At 28.6% G+C, this 24997-nt stretch overlaps 1 long non-coding RNA gene across 1 annotated transcript; it reads right to left on the reverse strand.

Annotated features, from left to right (window-relative positions):
* Nucleotides 1-921: 921 nt before the first annotated feature.
* LOC124813840 (uncharacterized) lies at nt 922-11818 on the reverse strand. Its single transcript, XR_010641714.1, has 2 exons — nt 11670-11818; nt 922-1062 (listed from the first exon to the last, which is right to left on the reverse strand). It is a non-coding gene; the product is annotated as an uncharacterized LOC124813840 (long non-coding RNA).
* Nucleotides 11819-24997: the final 13179 nt, after the last annotated feature.

Below are 24997 nucleotides of genomic sequence, written 5' to 3' on the forward strand. Positions count from 1 at the left end.
TTTGTGTGTTGCTAGGGGAATTAGAAAAAAAAACATTTAAATAAATTAAATTTTGACTAATTTCAGTACCAATTTGGAAAAAATAAGTATCAACAACAGCTTCTATAATAAATTTGAGATAAGTTAAGTTTTTAAAAAAATAATGTTTTAAAATAATTTACATTTTTAATGGGGTTGTGCCCATGTTAAGCCCATAATGAAAATCCTTCAGGGTTTTTTAGGGTCCTATTTAAAATAATTAAATAGCTGAACTATAAAATATATATTCAAATTTAATATTAAAAAAACAAAGGCATATAAATATGAACATCAAATATACAGTTTTATAAAAAATTACTGATAATTTTATATATTGATATATTATGAGTTTTATCATAACTTAAGCTTTTGTTAATAACTTAATAAAAAATTATTTTGCAAAAATGGAAACAAAAAAGTATTTTTAGTATTCTCTAAATATTAACAAAAAAAATCCCTGAGTTTTCCAGGTTTTCTCTGAGATACACATGCTAATTCAAGGTTTTCCAGCATGATTTGGAGTATGCAGCCCTGTTTCAAGCATGATTTATAGTATATATTAACAAACATCTTAGAGAAAAATAAAATAAATGTAAAAATTTTCATCATAAAAAAGTCATCATAAACTTGTCAAATTGCTTTAGAGAGGGTTGCAACCATAATTATAGTAGCCTCCTGACTGTAGTGGCCGTCTTGGCCTTAGGGAGGTAAATTAACATAAAGAAAAATAAATAAACATAGCAGTCTTCTTTCTAAGCTTGTGTAGTTAATATTATTAAATGAAAATAAAAGTATTTCATGTGATAAAACTTCATGTTCATAAATTTAAAAAAATTTTTAAGACTACTTTTAAGTAATAAAGTAATAGGAATTTAAAAAACAAAAGAAAAAAATTTAAAAAAATAAAATACACAAAAAAATTTATTTCTGTATATTATACACAAATGCCTTTTTTGCTTCTTGAAAAAATCTCTTATTTACTTCTGGAATTTAATTCTTCTTTTGTAAACGACCCTTTAGAAACACTGTACATGGTATAAAAAACTATAAATATTTTGTTAAAGAAATTAATTAGTTATTTAATAATATTAATTAGAAAGTATATAAAAAGTGTATATATATATATATATATATATATATATATATATATATATATATATATAATATATATATTATATATATATATATATTATATATATATATTATATATATATATATATAAAGTATATATATATATATATATATATATATATATATATATATATAAAGTATATATATATATATATATATATATATATATATATTATATATATATATATATATATATATATATATATATATATAAAGTATATAAACTGTGATATTGTGTTATTGTGTTATTGCAATGTGGTGTTATTATGTTTTAAATAATATAATAAAAACCTTACTACTAACTTACTTGTATTAGTCTTGTTTGGGTCTAAAACAATTTTATTATAATATCTTATTACACAATATATCATGAAATATTCCCAAAAAACCCTTAAAGATTAACCATCAGAAGAAAAATATCTATATTGGAAAAGAATGCTACAAACATATATCTTAAAAGCTAAAGTAATAGATGCAGATAAATTAGATGTCTTAATTGTTCTATGTGGCGCTTAATTTTTCCCACTCATCGAAAATCAATTGAACTTTGAAGATGCACTAACAATTTTAGACAATAAATTTTCAAAAAAAACTAAACCTATAATGACGCGTCACTAGTTAAGATCAATAAAACAACTTGAATTAGAATCTGTTGACCAATTCATGGAAAAATTACAAACTTTAGTAAGAAAATGCCCTTTTTAACCACAAATGCAAATGAACATAAAGAAATGTAAATTAGTGATACATTCGTAGTTGGCCTTCTATCATCTAATGATTCACTAGAAAAACTTTTATTTACAGCAACAACTATGGAACTAGCAATCGAAGACACTAAAACTTTCTCCTTACCTGAATAATGTCCTAACTTTGCACTGGGTAGCTGTCTGCTTAAGTAACAAACTAAATCAAAACAACAGCATAAAACCAAAACATCCAAATAAAACACCTAAAAAAGGTGCGGCAACAAACTACAAGTGCAACAATGACATTAACCAAGATATCAACCCCCTTACAGCCACAATCTTTGCCTCTATAAATCAAAAATTAGACTTTTTAATTTTTGGAGGAAAACCTGAACCAATCCAATTCTGCCTTGCCCTATATTCCCTGAAATATAAACTATATGAACTTATTCCTGGAATCATCACATATCAACTCACTTCAATTGCAACATCTCCACTACAACACAATCTGAATGCCGACTTTATTAATAGCGAAATTAAATGATGATGTTATTCAAATCATTCAAAGCCCCTAGAGAGCCCAATGCTTTGTTAGAAACCTATCAAAAAACCTCATCTAGTAATTGACTTCTCCAACACCATAAATATACATACTCCTATGGATTCTTATATTTGTCATAGAATAGATGACCTACTAAATAAAGCAGCTACAAACAGTATAGTCAGTTAAATAGACCTAAAAACGATTACTCCCAAATCCCACTAAAAAAGAAGGATTATTCATTGATCGCCTTTGAAGCTAATGGAAAGTTGTATGAATTTTAAAAAATCTGATTTGGATGCAAAAATGCATTAGCCATCTTTCAACGCATATGGATAATTTTGTCTCAAAATACAAACTACAAAAAACATACCCTTATCTAGATGACATTATCATATGTGGATCTAATCAAGAAGAACACAATAAAAACCTCATAGCATTTAAAATAGCAGCAAACGATTTTGGAATGAAAATGAACAATGAAAAGTGTAAGTTTTCTCAAACCTCACTCTGTTTTCTTGGACACCTAATAGAAAACAAAATGTTGAAACCAGATCCCAAAAGGATCCAGGCCTTACAACAATATCCTATTCTAACTAACATTAAACAATTAAACAGATTAAAAGGCTTTTTGCATACTATGCTAAATGGATCCCTAACTGCAGCAATCTAACTACAATTCTGACTAACTCTTGTGACTCATTAGGCAAAAATGTCCCACTTTCAGATGAAGCTATCTCTGTCATTAAATAACTAAAAGACCAACTATCCACCGCATCTTTAGCGACACCTTACCTAAATAAAATCAAAACTGACGCTTCTCAAACTGCTATTGGTGGAACACTAAGTCAAGAAGGAAGACCTATTACATTCTTCTCCAGAGTCCTTTCAAGGTCTGAAAGTTGCCAAACCGTCATTTAACAAGAAGCAATGGCTATTATGGAATGTTGTCGTCGATGGAGACATCTACTGTTTTCTGCTCTAAAATTCAATATTTTAACTGATCAAAAGGACGTTTCCTTCCTTTTTAATCCAGGACAAATTTTTAAAATAAAGAGTGACAAACTTAAAAGATAGCACTTAGAACTATCTGAATATCAGTTCAATATTTCATATAGATCTGGACCAGAAAATATTGAAGCAAATGCACTCTCTAGATGTCTTGCCATATATACCAATCTTAGTACACTACAACAACTACATATCAAACTATGCCACCCAGCAGTAACATGATTGAACCACTACTGCAAGATATGGAATTTACCCTACACTATCGGTGAAATTAGAGAAAATTTCTAACTATCAGATATGCTGTGAGCTCAAACCAAAGTTTTTTAACCCCCGCCTTGTTAACTTATTTTCTCTACTAGACCATGGGGAAGACTCGCTATGGATTTTGTTAACTCTCTTCCCTCAGACACAGTGAACAAACACATTTTAGTAATAAGTGATGAGTATTCCAGATACCAATTTGCATTCCCTTGCTCCCAAGTCACCTCTGATACAGTAATAAAACATCTTTAGGAAATATTTTCTCTCTTTGACACCCCTGCCTGCATTCACTCCAATTGTGGTACTCAGTTTGAAGGAAGAAAACTAAAAAACATCCTTATATGCAACAGTGTCAGCAAGACACAAACAACACCATATCAACCTCAAAGGATTGGGCAATGTGAAAGACTAAACTCCACAATCATTAAAACAATAAAATTAGCTTTAGAAAGTTTTGAAGGAGAAAAAACTAATTGGAAACTGGTACTCCCTGCAGCTCTATCCTGCATTTGATCACTACAATGCACTTCAACCAATTCTAGTCCTCACAACAGACTAATGGGTTTCAAAAGCTTAACTATTACTGGTGTTGATATAGCTGACTTCCTAGTAAAATCAGGTGGTACTGTCCTACATAAAAATCACCTCTTATTGAAAGAAGACCCACTATATAGTTTCAGACCCACTATATATAGTTTCAAGCAAATTGACTAGTAGAACCAGTCACTTTGCTTGAAACTATATCACCCCACCATGAACCTATAAACTACATGAATGGCATAAATGACACTGTATCAACACAGCATTTAGCAAAATGTGCCACTCCCGATATTAAAGAAATAATCCAAACACCTGAAATCTTTGAGACATCAATTTTTTTTTTTTTTTTTTTTACATCTTCCCTTCCAACAAGGCTGCAAGCAGCCAATAATTAAAGTTGGAAGTTACTGAAAGAAAAAAGATGAAGATTGTAGAGCAAGATAACGATTGACAGACGACTTAAAAGATTGCAAATTATATGAGTCAGGAAAGCAAGATGAAGGAAGCGAATTCCAAAGAGCTGATGTTCAAGGAAAAAAACTAGACAAATAAGCATTTTTGGAGCACTTAGGAACAGCCACAGAAAAAGAATGACACTTAATTGAATGACAATTAACACGAGAATGAATTATAGTAGATGGCACAAGAGAAGCTAGATCTTTAGAGCAGTGCCCATTATAGTATTTGTAGAAAAGAGAAAGAGAAGCAACATTACGACGATGTGATAATGGTTCTAGGTTGGCTGCAAGAGCAGGTCCAACTATGTTTACAACGCGTTTTTGCACCTTGTATGAAAGAGAAAGGGCATCATTAGAGGATCCACCCCAGATATGGCAACAGTATTCCATACAAGGCCGGATTTGAGATTTATAGAGATAGAGAATAGAATCCGAAGTAAGAAAGTGACGAGCTCGATAAAGAGATGCAACCTTAGCAGATGCTAACTTTGCAACTGATTTGATATATGGTTTCCAAGAAAGATTGGAAGTAAGAGTCAATCCTAGAAGATGAAGAGTAGGTGACTCATCGAGTACATCACCGTTCATATATAAAGGAAGATCTAAATTATTGCGACAACGATTGGCTGAAAAAAATTGAGTTTTATCTGAATTAAAGTTCACCAGCCACTGTGAGCCCCATGCTGTAGCAGAAGTGAGATCCTTTTCAAGCTCAAATGCCCTCTCCAAGCAATCAGAGGGTGATGGTTTCTTATCACGACAAGAATAAATGGTAGTATCATCAGCAAACAATGCCACCTTAGATGTGAGAATATCTGGAAGATCATTAATGTAAATTAAAAAGAGTATAGGGCCAAGGATAGAACCTTGAGGAACCCCTGAAGTTACAGAATAAGAAGAAGAGTGTTGTCCATCAAGGACAACTTTTATGCTACGATTGGAAAAGAAGGATTCGATGATCTTAAAGACATTGCCGGATACACCATAAGAAGAAAGCTTATGAAGAAGACCAGCATGCCAAACTTTATCAAAAGCTTTTGAAATGTCAAGAGCGATGGCCTTAACCTCTCCACCTTTATCTAATGCACAAAAAAAACCTGTCAGTTATTACTGTTAGCAAATCAGCTGTAGAACGAGAAGATCGAAATCCATATTGATGGTCAGGTAGTAAGTTTTTATATTCAAGATTAGAAATTAAGTGTTTGTTAATTAAAGATTCAAAAACCTTGCTTATGACAGGAAGAAGACTAATGGGACAGTAGCTAAACAAATCAGATCGCTCTCCAGAATTTTTGAAGATAGGGATAACAGATGCCGCTTTCCAGCAGGCTGGAAAGCAAGACTCTGATAAGCACTTGTTGAATAGTTTTGAGAGTATAGATGACAGCTCTGGAGAACACTTCTGCAAGACAATAGCAGGTATGTTGTCCGGGCCACAAGCTGTAGAAGAGTCTAGGCAGGAAATCACTTTAGATACAGATGCTGGAGTGATATGAATGTCAAGCAATGGATCAACCTGTTTGTTGGTAATATCAGGTAGAAAGCAACTAGTGGAATCAAGAGATGATATTGATGAAAAGTTTTTAGTAAACAATTCGGCTTTGTCTTTAGGTGAGGTGACAAAGTCTGAACCATACAAGAGAGGTGGAATTATAGATTTGCCCTTATTATTGATATTATTAAAGATTCTCCAGAAGTCACGAGAGCCAAATTTTTGAGATAAGATACGAGATTTCATGAACTGAGAATAGCGGGTTTTGGCGTTAGACAAAACCTTTTTACAACTGTTTCTAGCAGTAATAAACAGACGTCTGTTTTCTGGAGAATTGTTTTGCTGATAAATATGGAAGTAACGGTTTCCATTGGCAATCGCAGCAGCACAGTGTGAAGAAAACCATGGAGGAGAGTGAGGCTTGACCTGAAATCGTCGAGAGGGAATAAAAGATTCCATGCCAGCCTGAATCCACGAAGTTATGTAAGAAGCACATTTGTCGACAGGAAGACAAAAGATTTCTACCCAAGTGCCATCACGAAGAAAATCACGAAAAGAATCCCAGTCAGCTTTACTGTAGTTGTAAGAGGTTCAATAATAGGGGGATTCAGGTGATGAAGAGAATGAGATATTAGTTTTAGAGAGATCAAACTGTGATCAGAAGCACCTAAGGGTGAATGTGGAGAAACTGAGCACTGACTTGGATCAGAAACAAGACATAAGTTGAGTAGAGAAGGTAAATGATTCGGGTTGTCTGGAAAGTGAGTTGGAAAGTTGACTATTTGAGTTAGGGATTGAGAAAGGCAAAAGTTGTGGGCTTTAATACCTGCAGAGTCACTGACACTAGAGCCAAGCCATTCAGAGTGGTGAGCATTAATGTCACCGACAACAACTATATTAGCTGATGGATAAAGAGAGAGGGCTTGGTCAATATGATCAGAAATAACGTCAAAAAGTGTGCAGTCTTGAGGTGAAGGAGAGCGATATAGAACAAAGAGTAAGGCAATAGAGTGAAGTGGTGCTAAACGAAAGCACATAAAAGAATTGTCTGTGAATTCAAACCTAGTTTCACGACAAATGGGTGAATTCTTACGAATGTAAATGCCGAGGCCAAGCATGTGACTATTGGAGTCTTTACGAATTAGAGGAAGATAACCATCAACACTAAGATCACAAGATAGACAGCCGAACTCAAATTAGTCTCACAAAGAGCAAGTAGGTCTTTATATTTAAAAGAAAAAGATAAAAAATTTAAATTACAATGGTCTATTCTAAAATCTGCCCCTGCCTATAATAACATTTCCAAAAAATGTATGCTATGTTTGCAAGAAAAATTTGAAATAATTACTCATTTAAATCAGAAAAATTTATTAAAATCTGAGTTAATTTCTAAATATAGGTACGAAAAGAAATACCTCTTAAAAAATTATAAAAATAAATGACCAAATTAAACTATCCCCATTCCGAAGAAATTAATTTAAAAATTACTTTCTGTAACTTCCTGTTAACCAAAAAAATATAGTAATTAAAACTTTTTTTATAATAATTTATGTCTTCCTGTAAAATATTTTTTTCTATAAATTGAATATTTTTTGAGATTTTGTAACCCTTTCTGATGATCCAGCAATGGTGAAACTTCAAGTTGAAGAAAAAAGTTAGATAAGTGTTTTTTACTAATTTATTATTGCTTTGTTCTTTAAGAACATTAAGCACTCTATTTGTAAAACACACTAACATAATTTATATATATATAAATATATAAATATATATATATATATATATATATATATATATATATATATATATATATGCATATATATATATATATATATATCTATATATGTTTATATATATATATATATATATATATATATATATATATATATATATATATATATATATATATATTTAAACAACTTTAAAAAGTATTCTACACAATAGACTGCTCAATGTTCTTAAAAGAACAGAGCAATTATATATTAGTAGAAAATCACTTAACAAAAATTTTTTCCATTTAACACTGTGTTTCATCAACAAAGATTCATCAGAAAATCTGTATATATATATATATATATATATATATATATATATATATATATATATATATATATATATATATATACATATGTTAGTAGAAATTATATATATATATATATATATATATATATATATATGTTAGTAGAAATTATATATATATATATATATATATATATATATATATATATATATATATATGTGTACATATGTTAGTAGAAATTATATATATATATATATATATATATATATATATATATGTATATATATATATATATATATATATATATATATATATATATATATATATATAGAGGGCTCAAAATATGTGGAGATCTGACATTGTCCAGCATTTGTCCGGTAAAAAATGACATCTATCAGTGGTTTTGTCTGAAATATTTTATAAGCATTTATTTTCTAATCATTTTAGCTGTTCCAAAAATATTAATAAATTTAGTATTGTATATAAACTTCATTTTTTGAACTTTTATTTTTTATACAAGACAAAATTGAAGTTAAACAGTGTTCAATTTCAATTTTGTTTTGTATACATAAGCTCAATGAACACACGGCTATGTTAATAAAATACATCATTTTTTTGAGTTAATTCATTTTTAATAAGACGCCGAAGCATTGCATTTTTTTGAATTAAGTAGCCCGGCTTTTATCATTTATGTTAAAACGTTGCAATTAGTTATTAATTTAAATTTAAAGTTTTGTATTTATTTCATTTTTTGTCCTATAGTTTTATAAATTTCAAACAAATGTTTTAGCTTTTAAAACCCCTTTTAAATTTATTTTATAAAAATTTTAATCTGATAATTATTTTAATGCTTATAGAAATCAGTACTTTTTATTACACTATTAAATTTGAGTCGTTACATAATGTTTGTTTTTGCACTAAATATTTTTTCTATCAAAAGTGTTTATAAAATTAGAAAAGGTTTAAAAAGATAAAGATCCTAATGTAAAGAGTTGGTTTAAAGGGATTTTTTTGAATACATAAATTTACCGTTGTTGACGATGTTACTTTAGTTACAATAAGAAAACTATTTTACTTTAATAAACACTTTTGTTGCAAATACTAATTTTGCTGGTACTAGTAAATAATTATTGAAAACTGTTTAAAGTATTTTAAACATTTATTAACTATATTTAATCAATTTTATTTTAGTAGTTATTAATGTTTTAAATAATTAGTAATTACATTTTCAAATACTTTAAACAATTTTTAATTAATATTTACATTACATAATATATTTACATATATTAAATTATGTAATGTTTGTAAAATTAACAAAATAGTTTTACATCTTGTATTCGAATAACTATGCGAACAAAAAACATAAGCATTTGATAAAAGTATTTCCAAGTCTTCCCTATTCCAAGCTAGGGGAGTAGATATTGACATGTTGAACATTTCTAAGTCACAGATGGCAAAAAAAAACCATGAAATTATAGGGAATGAAGCACTTACAGTAAGCGAGCAGAACCTGGATAAGATAAGGGGTTTAAAACTTGTTCTTCATTTTGACACAATGTTGGTCAAGCAATACAGGACGGAGGTAAAGATTTCAGAAACAGTAGAAAGGTTGACAATTAGTGTTTCCTCTCCAGATACCCGCTCACTTGACTTTCTTCTGGGAATACTTCAAGTACCCTCCTCCAATTGGGAAAGATCAAGCACTGGCTATGCTTCACAATATAAATTACAGGCATTTTTTTTCTTTTCATTTTTTCTGAGAGTAATGACAGAAAATGATAATAATAATAAATTTAGGCACCATATCATGGAACGACATATTCATCATGTAATGATGGAATTACAGGGAGAAACATAGGGACCCAGTTGATCCTTATTTAAAAAACATCAAGATCTTTGGTCAAAGATTAAAAAAGGTGTGAATACATTGGTCAACATTAAAAAATTTATTTGGAACAGACCTGAGTTTGCTTTTGTAACCCTCTTTTACAATCTTGTAAATGAAGCAATGCAGTGTTTGTAATGGTAGCTTTTTACCTCGGGGCAGATTTGTTGAACTTCAGGTTTCTACAACCAGGTACACATCACGAAGCAAGATTTATGGCTGGTTCATTGTATTTGTTAGAAATCAAATGACCAAGAATTACAACAAGCAACTCAGTATCAATTAGATTAAAATAATACAGGATGCAACAGATTATATAGTGATCTTTCACTGTTTATTTTTTCTGAAGAGAACAGCTGCTCAGGCTCCACTCAATGATCTTCATGATAGACCCACTTTACTCCAAGAAGTACAGAAAGATTGGCAAAGCTCTTAATCTTAGCATTCTCAGACACACTTAGTATTTTATACTATTAAAGAACAATCAAAACCTTTTACACAGGTATGTCTCCTTATAAAGCTATCAAACTTTGTTTCTCAGGAGTATTATCTCTTTATTCTCCATCTTGGCATAACCAAAGATGATATTCTCTCATGGAAAGAAGAAGGAATGTCAAATTTTGAGAAAAATCTCACATTTGTGTCCAGTGTACATTAATTAGCAGTTGTTAATGACAGGGCTGAAAGACACTTCAAATTGGTGCAGGATTTCATTGGAAGGACACATACCTAAGACTCAATGATGGTGGTTTTAGACAACCGGTTGAAGGTGTTTATATGTGCCACTAAACAAGACTTGAAGAAAATTTAGATAAAAGAAATACATTATACCTGCATTTTAATTTTTGAAATATATTTTTTCCAACAAAAGTTTAATAGTTCTCGCACCACCTACTTTTTTTGTATTCCCTAGTATTTTATTTTAAAAAACATTATAAAACAGAATTATAATAAAGAATAAAATAATTATATAAATTTTTCAAAGTTTTCATATCCTAGCCCTGGGTAATAAACCCTGCAAGAATTATTTTTTAGCAGGGGCACTGGTTACTTCCTAATTTTAGTACCTCTTTTTGTTTTGGTTTTCATTAATAATCTAAATAAATATCTAATGCTATCAACATTATTTGTAGATGACACAATACTTATGAAAAATGATACAAATGTTAACCATCTAATAATAAAGACTCAGTCAGCATTTAATAAATTTATTTAAATTGATAGGTTTTATCTCTCCCCCCCCCCCCGCCCTCTTTCACCCAGCAAAATGCCTCGGTCAATGTATGTAAACTGCCTGCATGTTCTTAACTGATGTATGTACACTAAATGGATGTTCTCAGTATGTAAGTCAGTTAATGTATGTACACTCCAATATGGTTATCTATAAATAAATTAAGGTTATGGTTTGGGATATATAAAAAATAGGATACTTTCTTTGATAACATTAATAGAAGTTATGAAATAACTTTAGAAAACCAATGATCAAAACATATATTTAAAGTTACTAGCTATGAACATGTTATATAGAAATAATTCTTTTATTTGTAGTCCAATATATAAAATATTAAAACCTCAAACTATTGAAATTTAAAAGAATAAAATTTTAAATACATCTTTTGGAAAAGATACAGATTCCCCCAACAGCAGTTACTAAACCTGACATAATCATCAAATTTCCTTTTCTGTATTTTCTTAATGCTAATTTTTTTGGATCAACAATTTCCATTTTCTCCATTTTATTATTAGTTTTGCTTTATTTTTCTAAGCTTAAGATTGAGAAAAAACATTACTTAAAAAACCATAAAAACAAAGTTTGCTAATTATTCTCAATAATTCAAGCATTGTTTAGACTTGTGTCAATTTCAGGTCCAAAGACATTCTTTGCAGTTTATATTATACTTACTTATTGATACTTAGTATCTAATATATAAATATTATAAGATTAATATTTTACTTAATGATACTAAGTATTATTAAGTAATATTTTACTTTATGATACTTAGTAAAATTAAGTAAAATTTTAACGTAAAACATTAGGCAAAATATTAACCGTATAATATTTAGTAAAACAATATAATATTGAATATTAATATTTGGTTAATATTTTGCTTAATGTTTTTACTTAATATTATATTGTTTTACTAAATATTATACGGTTAATATTTTGCTTAATGTTTTACGTTAAAATTTTACTTAATTTTACTAAGTATCATAAAGTAAAATTTAACTTAGTATCTTTTAACTTAGTATCTTTTAAGTATATTTAACTTAGTATCTTTTATAAAAGATACTATTATTATATATTGAATATATAATAATAGTATCTTTTATAAAAGATACTAAGTTAAATAAAACTTAGTAAAATTATAATAGTATTACAGTACCTTTTAACTATAACAGTATTATACTAACTTTTAACATAAAAAAATAATAAAGACATCTTTTGTGGTTTATAGTAGTCTTTATACTTATTATTATTAAGTTTTACTAAATATTATTAAGTGAAAATTTTACTTATATTACTTATAATATATAAAAATTTTACCAATATTAAGTAAAAAGTAAAAAAAATAATTTAATCAACTATTATTATTATTTATAGTTTTTTCTCCCTAATATCATTATTTATTCATTAACATTATTATATTAATTATAATAATATTAGTAATATTTTTAAGTAAAAAAAACTATAACCCACAAAGCGTGTCTTTAGCCCTGGAGTTGACGATAGCATTAACAATATTTTTTATTTGTTGGAAATTAATTTGTAATATTATTATTTCTAATATTAATACTATTATTATTATTTATTACTTCTGCATTTGTTTAGTTGAATATTTTAAAACATTTGAAAATTTTTTGCAGCCAAGTAGATTTTTTGCACGAACTTCGCGCAAAAAAGTTTACTCGCATCCGTAACTTTGAATGACAGCGGTGAAAAAACATAAATCTTTATAAAAATTAAATTCTAAAAAATTACAGAAATTATGAAGATAAAAATATTCTTGCTATTAAAGGTAAACGAAAGTGTCTAAATCTAACCTTTATTGGTATTTATCTTACATTATGCCGAAACAACGAGGAAACCCTTTCAAAGTAATATAATAATATTAGTAATATTATTAAATAAAAATTCCGGAAACTTTCCGGAAATTATCAAAACATTTTTATTGCAGTAAACTTATAGTTATTATATAATTTTATAAAATTCCTTATTTCAAAAACTTTTTATTATTGTAGTATTTAAGTGTTCTTTAAATATATCAACAAAAAATCTATAATATAGACCCACAAGCGAAAGATACCCATCTTTTAGTTAAAGTTTTTATAATCCAGCGTTCTAATTTAAAAAAGGCGCATTCATTTACTAAAGCAATAAAGCCCTAAAATTGTAAACCTTAAAGTTGTTGGCAGTAATAGCCCTAAAGTTGTATTATGGTGGCACTAGCCAGGGAAGAGGCAGAGGCAAATATTAAGAAGACCGCATTCGATTTTAATCCCAAATTACGAAAAATAACTGCAATCTTAATTCATTTAATATATATACTTTTAACTATAAAAAAAAAAAATGTAATATGTCACTATAAACTAATCATGTAAGTGATGATGAAAACCAAATTTTATATACCCGCCTAACCTGCGTGGAACTAAAAGAAGCCCTTTTCAAATTTGAAAACGGAAAATCTTCGGGCTATGATGGACCAGCTGAATTTTACAAAACTTTTTGGCACATTTTAGAAAAAGAATTTTGAAGAACTTGCCTGCGAAATACTTTTTGCATAAAAAATACTATCCACTCTATGAGAAAATCAATAATTTCACTGATTCCCAAACATCTTACTGAATGCAAAAACTGAAGGCCCGCATTCTTAATCGGCGCTGATTACAAAATAATCACAAAATCACTAGCTCTAAGACTTGCAAAATAATTGGGAAAATTATAGAACCAAATCAAACTTAAGGAATACCAGGTAAAACAATATTCTCAAATTTACATTTAATCCGTGATCTTATAGATTACGCGGAATTTAAAAATCTGCCTAGTTTTATTTTGTCAATAAATCAAGAAAAGGTGTTTGATAAAGTTGATCCTGCGTTTCTGCTCCAGATTCTCCAAAAATTCAATCTCGGAGAAAATTTTGTATCCTTTATTAACACCTTATATTCAGAAGTTTCGGTATCTGTTCTAAATTGCGGTTTTCTGTCGGCCTCTTTTCCTACGGAAAGGAGAGTTAGACAAGGCGACCCCTCTCGTATGTTTTTGTCGCCGAAGCTCTTGCTTTGGTAATCAGAACAGACAACAGAATAGAGGGTTTCCCACTACCGGGAACATCAAAACACCTTAAATTACAGCAGTACGTAGACGATTCAAACTTTTTTACCAGGGACGTAAAATCTGTCCGCTATTTTTTCGAAAAAGTAAAACTGTTTGAAAAAGCAAGTGGTTCAGTGATCAATGCTTCAAAAACCAAGGGTCTTGCTTTTGGGGGTTTTGATCCTAAAATATACCCAGAATTGGACAACATAGATTGAAACAATGACACCAGTTTTCAAAATATTAGGCGTTACTTTTTACGCCAGACTGAGTGATACTCCCAATTTCAACTGGCTAGTAACTCTAAACAAAGTAGAGAAAAAACTCAAGTTTCTAGGACTATGTACTTTGTCACTTTGGGCAAAGACTATGTTGATAAATACAAAAATCTGTGGCAAAAGACCGTTTTTAATTCGGTCAAGAGTGAGACACTTTTTTCAACCGTCAAAAGTGGGGGTCTCGGAATTTTATCACCGAAGGAGCAAAGTCTTCTTCGGTGATAAAATTCCGCACTTTGCCTCAAAACACTCTTTCAACTGAAAGAATGCGGAGAAGATAAAACTCACAATTATTAGTACTTTTCAAAGTATTGGTATAAAAATTATAAAAATTACGAACCAAAACCAAAGCTGGAATTTACTTATAAAAAAGTTTACTTATAAAAATTACGAACCAAAACCAAAGCTGGAATTTACTTATAAAAAAGTTCACTTATAAAAATTACGAACCAAAACCAAAGCTGGAATTTACTTATAAAAAAGTTTACTTATAAAAATTACGAACCAAAACCAAAGCTGGAATTTACTTATAAAAAAGTTTACTTATAAAAATTACGAACCAAAACCAAAGCTGGAATTTACTTATAAAAAAGTTTACTTATAAAAATTACGAACCAAAACCAAAGCTGGAATTTACTTATAAAAAAGTTTACTTATAAAAATTACGAACCAAAACCAAAGCTGGAATTTACTTATAAAAAAGTTTACTTATAAAAATTACGAACCAAAACCAAAGCTGGAATTTACTTATAAAAAAGTTTACTTATAAAAATTACGAACCAAAACCAAAGCTGGAATTTACTTATAAAAAAGTTTACTTATAAAAATTACGAACCAAAACCAAAGCTGGAATTTACTTATAAAAAAGTTCACTTATAAAAATTACGAACCAAAACCAAAGCTGGAATGTTTTAAGACAAAACACTTTTCCAAAACACTGGGAAAACAAAACGTTTCAATACTACAAAACAACAATTGAAATATTAGGCAAAAACGGGTCTCTGTTTAACATCCCCCTAAAATCAACAAAAAATTTTTACTTAGAAGTGGCAAAAACAAAAAGACAGTTGTGCAAGCACAACTTTTTCTGGACCAGTTCAACAAAAACAACAATGTCGGGGACCTAAATTTGGAAAAAAATTTTACTTCCCACGCACGCGGACCGACACAAAATATACTCTTTTGTTTTTTACACAACAATCTACCTTCTGCGGCCTTGCTAGCTAAAAAGCACAAGGCAACAGATCGATAAAAATAACAAATGCAAAACTTGTGATAAAATTGAGGACAATATTCATATCTTTGCCTACTGTCCTCCTTCTGTTGAAATATGGGAGTACCTCAAACATGTATATAACTGCTTGACATCCCTAAATAATTTCTCCCGATAAATTTGATCTTCTCGATTGAAACAGCGAATTTATGGGAGAAAACCCCAATTTTGCAGCAGCTGTTGACACTCACTCAAACCATCATGAGTGCAATTTGGAACAGCAGATGCCACTATATGTTTATCGGCACAAAAATTGACCCAATGGCAGTGATCAGGGTAATAATCAGGAACATCAGTAATATTATTACTTTAAAATATGATTATCATGTCCGTAGAAACACTGCGGACATTTTCTGTCAATATTTTTGTATTAAGAACGTTTTTCGCCAAGTAGAGAATGAAAATCTGAAACTAAACATATGAGCTAAAATAAAACAACGGCTCGTAGCAAGATCTGCATGTTTAGTAAAGATTTCCTCTTCTCTGCAAATTTTTTAGTGTTATACAACAAAATCGTTGTTATATATGATTTGACAATCACTGCAGCCCTTATTTTATGATATTTTATTTTAACATATAAGTGTTATCTATAGTGTTCGTAACATAAAGTTTCTGTAAGAGTCCTGTAATTTTTGTATTGTTTTAGTAAAAACTTGTTTTTCTTCAAAAAGAAGATCCTTTAACCTATTTTGAATGTCTTCTTTTTATAACTTTATCTAAACTCTCGATTTCTTTCCGCACAACGGCTGTAAAATAAAAAACAAAAAATACAAAAAAATATAAAATCAAAAAACGCAAAAAAGTATAAAATAAAATAAATAAAAAGTAGAAAATGTATATATATGAACAGTTGTAAAACTTATATATTGTAAAACATTATTATTGTAACCCGAGTTAATGTAACTTCATAAAATTGTAAATATTTATTGTTTCATAGAAAAAAAAAATGTTATAAGTTACTTTTACTTACATGACTTTGGTGAAACAACAAAAAGTAGATGGTTTCCAAGTTAACTTGAGTTTGAGCTTGTGTATAACATATCTCTAGCTTTGACTTCTCGCAATCGCAATGTAAAATATTCACAAAATACAAAGATAAAAATCTTTTTTAGATTAAAACATTTTATTGTGTATTATTTTTGTGGAGTAAGTGTAAAGAAACAAAGATTTTTTATGAATAAACGTCTCATACAAAGGCGATTTTAGGGGGGTAAGGGTGACAAAGAAGGTAATTTTTAATATATAGCCGGGTTTTTTTGACAAATTAAGTCGGTTAGTATAACTTAAAAATCAAAAGAAGGCAAAAGTATAAAAAACGTATGTGGGTCAGAAAATTATAGAAAGTGAATTAAAAAAAAAAGGAGTATTTAGTTTATTTATAAAAGATATGCTATACGAATACTTTTTTATCTTTTTTAGAATGACACCTACAAAATATGATTATTTGTTAAGCCTAATTGCACCAGCGGTTATAAAATCTTGTCTCAGAAGCCAAACAATTGGAGCTAGTGAATGATTAATGGTTCCGAGTAGCAAACAATATTGGCGCAATATTGTTTACATTATGCAAACTATACAAACAATATTGCACCAATATTGTTTGCTACTCGGGTTTGGAGGCACTTTACAAATAGATTTAGCTTGTATGTTTCGAATATGTCCGATTTCCATTGGAAGAACAATAAATGAAAACTTGTATAGCTGTATGGACTATTTTGCTGGCTAAGGAATATCTTAGCTATCTAAAAAGCGAAAATAAATAGAGAACTTTAGCAAACCAGTTTGAGAAGAAATAGAGCTTCTCCAATCGCATAGAGACTATTGATGGAAACATATTTTTATGCGAGCCCCTTCAAGATCAGGCTCATTCTACTTATATATGATTAAAAATATATGATTATAGATTGTCACGTGCATGTAGAAATTCTGCATGCAGCTTATTCTAATAGAATATTAGAAAATGTTTTTGGGATTCTGGCAGCATAACGATTTTTTCGCAAACCAATTATAGCAACAAAAAAAACCTGTAACTAATGTGACTAAAGTTGCAGACTAAAGCATGTGACTAATGTGACTAAAGCTCCAGGTGCTCTGCATACTATCTTATGCATGGTCGTCAGTTTGAATCATTAAATCAACATTGCCATTAGAATTTGTTGATTATCTTCTGGCTTGCAAACTGGAGAATGGCAAAATAAATTTTTCAGATTACCAAGGAATAATAACTTTACAAAAACAATTAGACTCAAATAATTATTCTAGTGATGCAAAAGTGCTTAGCAAATAATTTCCAGGCTTCTTTAATTCTCATCAAAGACAAGTTTTGTGGCAATATGATATTCTCATATATATATATATATATATATATATATATATATATATATATATATATATATATATATATATATATATATATATATATATATATATATATATATACATATATATATATATATATATATATATATATATATATATATATACATATATATATATATATATATATATATATATATATATATATATATATATATATATATATATATATATATATATATATATAATTGATTTTTTGACGAGATTAAATAAAAATATCTCTACTCCATATATCTCTACTCCATATATCTCTAGGCTAACTAATAAATTACTCACATACACAACTATTGTAATATATTTCCTAATATTATATATATTTTTATATCAATTTAAAATTTTTTTTAATATATAAATAATGCACATTATCACATAAACAAATATTTTAAACAACATAAAACATATAACTATTTCACAACTATAAGCTAACTAAAAATAAATAAATAATATTATTAACCTAACTACAAATCAATTTTCGTCCCGTAACGATCCAAAATACAAATATAAACCGTAACCGTTACAATCATATATAGATTATATTCTAATTGGTGATTTTAATATGCAACCTTCGGTTAAAATAATTTCTTCAATTTTATCAATGCACTAATTCAATTAAAGAATTTAAGGAGTTCCTTCAACTTTATCAATGCACTAAAACTTTATCAATGCACTATTCAATAAAAGAACCAACTTGTTTTAAATGCGTTAAGTATAGATTTTATACTCATTATTAGAAAAATGTGCTTTCAACATCCGAATACCTATAGTACGGGTGTGAGTGATCATCATCAACTAATATACACAATGCTTAGATCTACGTTTTGTAAGTTACCACCTAAAAAACTAGTATATAGATTGTTTAAAAACTTTTCAAGTGAAAATTTTGCAACAGCACTATATAAAATTCTTGCTATGATTTAGATATTTAGCAAAGTTCTAAATTTGTATGCCCCACTTAAGTCTAAAATACTTAGAGGTTATAATAAACCTTTTATAACTAAAGACTTACGAAAAGCATTTATAACTAAAGACTTATGCTTCGCTCGACATTATTTAAAAAATTCCTTAGTAATAAATCTGATATTTCGGCGCTAATATACAAAAAACAAAGAAATAGGGTAGTAAAACTAAACTGTAAACTAAAGAAAATTTATTTTGGGAAAATTAACACTCTCTCGATTTCAGATACATCTGTCTGGAAGTTAACTAAACCTTACCTTTCAGATAAATCAGGTAACTCTAACGAACGTATCACTTTAGTTGAAAACGGTAAGATCATCTCTGACAACTCTTTATTGACTCATATTTTTAATAACTATTTTATAAACGTTGCTGTGCCATCTGGTTGTACAGACTCCATACATTCGTCTTTATTCTATAGCTCTATAGACCCAGTTGATGCAGCTATCAAAAAGTATATTGATCATCCCAGTATATTGTTCACTTTAGGGATAGTATTACAGATTGCATAAATAAAAGTATCTATGATGGTAAATTCCCGTCATTTCTAAAAATGGCTGATATTATACTATGCTTTAAGAAGAATGACCCAACTATAAAAGTCGAATTATCGTCCAATTTGTATTGTACCAGCCCTTTCTAAAGTTTTTGAACCTATTTTATATGAACAAATCTTGATTTTTATTGAGCTTAGATTTGAAAAACTTTTGTGTGGTTTCCGAAGAGGTTATAGAACTCAGCATGCCCTTTTTTCGTTACTTAATAAGTGGCATGGTTGTATTAATAATGGAGGTGTTGTTGGATCAATATTAATAGACCTCTCAAAAGCGTACGACCATATCCCACATGACTTACTAATTGCTAAATTTAACGCCTATGGTTTTTTGAAAGTAAGACTTAATCTCTTGCAAACCTATGTTTGTGTCCGTAAACAGAGGGTAAAAGTAGGTTCTTGGGCTTTGGGTGGATATATTATCTGGAGTGCCACAAGGGTCAATCCTTGGACCTATTTTGTTCAATATCTTTATAAATGATTTATTTTTATTTGTTAAAGATACGGAACTTTGTAATTTTACTGATGATAACACTATTTATACTTGTGATGATAGCTTTGAGAAGGTTATTTTTCGTTTGCAAAAAGAAGCAACCAATACCATCAACTGTTTTCAGTTAAACTTGATGTTTGCTAACCCAGATAAGTTCCAATTTCTTTTAGTTGGCTTAAAAACACAAAAAATCTCTCGCTAAAAATAGGTAATATAAGGGTTTATGCCTCCGATAAGGTAAAACTACTTCGTTTAACAATTGATAAAGTTCTAAAGTTTGGGAAACACATTAAACAGTTATGCAGTAAAGCTAACGGTAAATGTTTTTCTCTTTCACGCATAAGAAATTTTCCATCCCGTGATAAATCTATTTTGCTGTTTAATGCTTTTATTTTGTCTAACATTTCTTATTGTCCTATAATTTGGATGTTTTGTTCAAAAAAAGATGACAAACAAATATATAGAATACATAAAAAAGCTCTAAGTATAGTCTATAAAAGATTTGATTTGTCCCTCGATGAATTATTTTGATATAAATTGATAAATGATTTAGTTTGATATAAATTGATATAAATTTGATATAAATTTGATATAAATTTGATATAAATTTGATATAAATTTGATATAAATTTGATATAAATTTGATATAAATTTTATATAAATTTGATATAAATTTGATATAAATTTGATATAAATTTGATATTAATTTGATATAAATTTGATATAAATTTGATATAAATTTGATATAAATTTGATATAAATTTGATATAAATTTGATATAAATTTGATATAAATTTGATATAAATTTGATATAAATTTGATATAAATTTGATATAAATTTGATATAAATTTGATATAAATTTGATATAAATTTGATATAAATTTGATATAAATTTGATGTAAATTTGATTAAATTGATATAAATTTGATATAAATTTGATATAAATTTGATATAAATTTGATATAAATTTGATATAAATTTGATATAAATTTGATATAAATTTGATATAAATTTGATATAAATTTGATATAAATTTGATATAAATTTGATATAAATTTGATATAAATTTGATATAAATTTGATATAAATTTGATATAAATTTGATATAAATTTGATATAAATTTGATATAAATTTGATATAAATTTGATGTAAATTTGATTAAATTGATATAAATTGATATAAATTGATAAATGATAAAAATTTTCTTATGATTGAAACTTTTAAATCAATTAATTGTCTAAATCCAATATTTATAAAAAATCTTTTTACTATAAAAGATCTTACGTATAAACTTAAGATGTTAACCGGAAAATTTCGTACAATTCCGAAAAAATAAAATTCTTTCTGAAGATTATTGAGAATCAGGATTTTTTTCCGTACCGAATTTTACGAAACAAAAAAAACCTTCGATTTTCATTTTGCAAATGCTATTTACGAAATGTAGCCTTTCGCAAGTTGAATGACGAAATAAAACTATTTTGCTAAATACTAAAGTAGCGCTTACGGAAGTCGCACTTGCGAAACTCGAAATCGAAATTAGGGGTATGACAATTTTTCAATCCTGTATCCCCATACTCAATTTAGTGGAGTTTTTATGCAAAAACCAAGAAAATATCAAACATTTATACTATATCTCAAAAAAGTTCACCCCCCATTTAAAATGAAGATTTATGGAATATAAGAAATGTAATTTTGCAACACATGTTCCAGTACTTTATAGAAAACCAATAAACATGAATAATTAAAATTATTTTAGAATGCATTTGACAATAAGTATTTAATGTTAAGTTTTTCTATGCTATGACATAAAGGCACTAAATCTTGCATCACTTTTACTGCACGTTCTGCACATATATTGACCCTTGTGTTGGAATTGGTGTTGGCTCTGTAGACCAAAATGTCTTCAACAATTTTAACGCTTTTGGATACTCAATGCATGCTTCTAATAGATGAACAAAATCTGCAGGATTGAAGTAGTGATCACCAAACGATATATCACCCCATGAATCACAGATGAAGTTGCATGCTGCTTGAGCAGATTTCGATTCTTGATAGTCTGGTATTAAAATGTAAGCAAGTAGAACAAAAATTACTCTCAAGTTCCATCTTGAATTGCTTATAGCAGGAAGTATTTGAAATTCACTTTTGGAAAGGTACCTGTGCTTTTGAACTTTTTATAACAAGCTATTAAGTGATACAGGAAGTCCATGTCATCTCGCCAGCGTATCCAATTTACTTTTGTCAAAGGATCTCCAGTATTCTAAAGTAATAACTTCAGGTTCTTGTACTCTTGCCGTAATCTTGTCACATACGGGTAATGAAGATTTGGTTTTGTTGTTGATCTTTCAAAAAGATCATTCATGACATGTAAAATATGGCGGTGGCATCCTAAAAAAGAAGGTTTTTCTAGTCCAATGGTTTTGAAATGTTTCTGTGACAGTGTTACTACACCAATTCTTGTTCCGATATTTACATATGTTGTATCAGATACAACCATTTTTATGGCTAGCCACAGCTCATATTCATCCAGCACAAGTTTTATCCCATCAAATATTGTTTCACCTTTTCCATTCATTAGCTCAAGAACAGCAAGTCTAACCTCTTTCTTTTCATATTTAAAAACAACTACTTGATGTTCCATTTTCTCTATGTGTTTTCCATCAAAGTGTAAAGACCGCTTTTCATTTTTTAAGTTCTCCATATAATTTGCTTTCAACTTTTCTCTTTCTTTCCCAACATCTTTGTAGACACCACTATGTGTTGGAGTAGGAATAGAAATTCCATTTTTTGATAAAGTTTTGCAGACTTTATGTGCTTTTTTGGTACTAATCTTTGCAGAAATCACCAAATTTACAGACAAATTTGTTTTTTGTCTTTTAGATGATGATGACAAACTTTCAACATCTTTAGCTTCAGTATCACTGCTGGAACACTGCTCTTCAGTTACTGAATAACCTCCTTCACTAGCTGATTCATCGAAATCTCAGTCTTGGCTGATTTGTTTCTTGAACATTTGTTTCTTTATCAACACCAGTTTTCTTGGATGAATACCTTCAGTATCTTCAATTGTGGCACAATATCCAACTCTTCCATTTTTTGACATTTGCAGACCATAAAACTCATTATCTTCCTGACGCAATCAATCACCTTTCTCATCAGTTTTGTTAAACAATCGGGTAAAATTTTGAGTTCCAGGTTTTCGACTATTTTTGTGAAGTGTTTTCAATACATTTTCTATTTTTCTTTCTGATGGTGATTTACTATGTAAAATTGGAATATTCAGCTTTCTCCATATTAGTTCAATTTCTTTAGCCAACTCTCTCCTTTCTGCTTTTTACATTTGATGAGAAACTTTTAAATTAATCAATAATATGCTGTTCTGAAGACATTTTATTCATTTCACTAATACTTTTAACAATAGCACATATTCTTGAAGTCTTAGCTTTTTCAAATCTCACTAAATTTAATTCCAAAACTTTCTTATTCTTGTCTGAAGCAAGACCAATTTTAGCGATTTTTATATGTCTATTACGTTATTTATAACTTATTAGGATAACATTAAAAAGATAGGAAAAATTATTTTCAACTTGGGGGGTAATCTTTTTCAAAAATTAACATTAAAAACTTATATTTTCTGTTTATAAATATAACTTCTCCACTCATGGTGACAGGGGGAATTAAAAATTCTTAAAAAAATTTTTTAGTCATACCCTAATATATATATATATATATATATATATATATATATATATATATATATATATATATATATATATATATATATATATATATATATATATATATATATATATATATATATATATATATATATATATATATATATATATATATATATATATATAGGTTGACTTTTCCATTTGTAGAATAAATAATAGTATAACAATGAAGTACTTTTATAAACTGCATTAGATCCAGTAGTATGTCTATACAAGATCCAGGAGTTTATGATCAATTAGTTGTCAAGTTAGACTTAAATTGACTGAAATTATAAGACTGAAATTATAAGAAACGAATTAATTGCATTCCTAAAGAACTTGAAGTCTTTTCTTAAAAAGTTTGAATGCTTGACAAGCAACAAATTGAAGTGCAAAAGAAAAAAATTCAACTTGCTTTTCAAGAGAAAATTGGACTGATTGTCAATAGGCCTAAGGCTAGCGGCTCAGAAACATCTAATGATGGCAACACCTCCAGAAGAGCCTTTCAGAATGAACAATTGTTTTCTGAAATAACAGGAAATAACAGTTTCTAAAACAACCTAATTTTGAACTTATAAAAATGCTCAATGTTGTTTTGACTAGTATTTCATGTGGTTTTGAGCTTGATGCAGATTTATTCAGGCAATACTGTAAACATACAGCTAGGTTTTACGTGGAGTGCTATCCATGGTACTATATGCCGCAGAGCATTCACAAAATGTTATTACATGCTCCCAGTGTTGTTGATTACATGACCTTACCAATTGGGCCCTTAAGTGAAGAAACTATAGAGGCCCGGAATAAAGATTTTAAAAAGTATCGTGAGCATTTTACACGCAAGTGTGACCGTACCAAATGTAAGATTTATTTAAGCAATTATTTTGCTCTAGTGATCCAGTCATTTCTTTACTAAGAACAATAGTTGGTATTAAGAAAAAGGTTTTGCCAAAAGGTGTTCTGCAATTGTTAAAAAACAGTGTTTAGATGTTCTTAT

This window comes from Hydra vulgaris, chromosome 11 (assembly GCF_038396675.1).
Source record: "Hydra vulgaris chromosome 11, alternate assembly HydraT2T_AEP".
NCBI classification, from domain to species: domain Eukaryota; kingdom Metazoa; phylum Cnidaria; class Hydrozoa; order Anthoathecata; family Hydridae; genus Hydra; species Hydra vulgaris.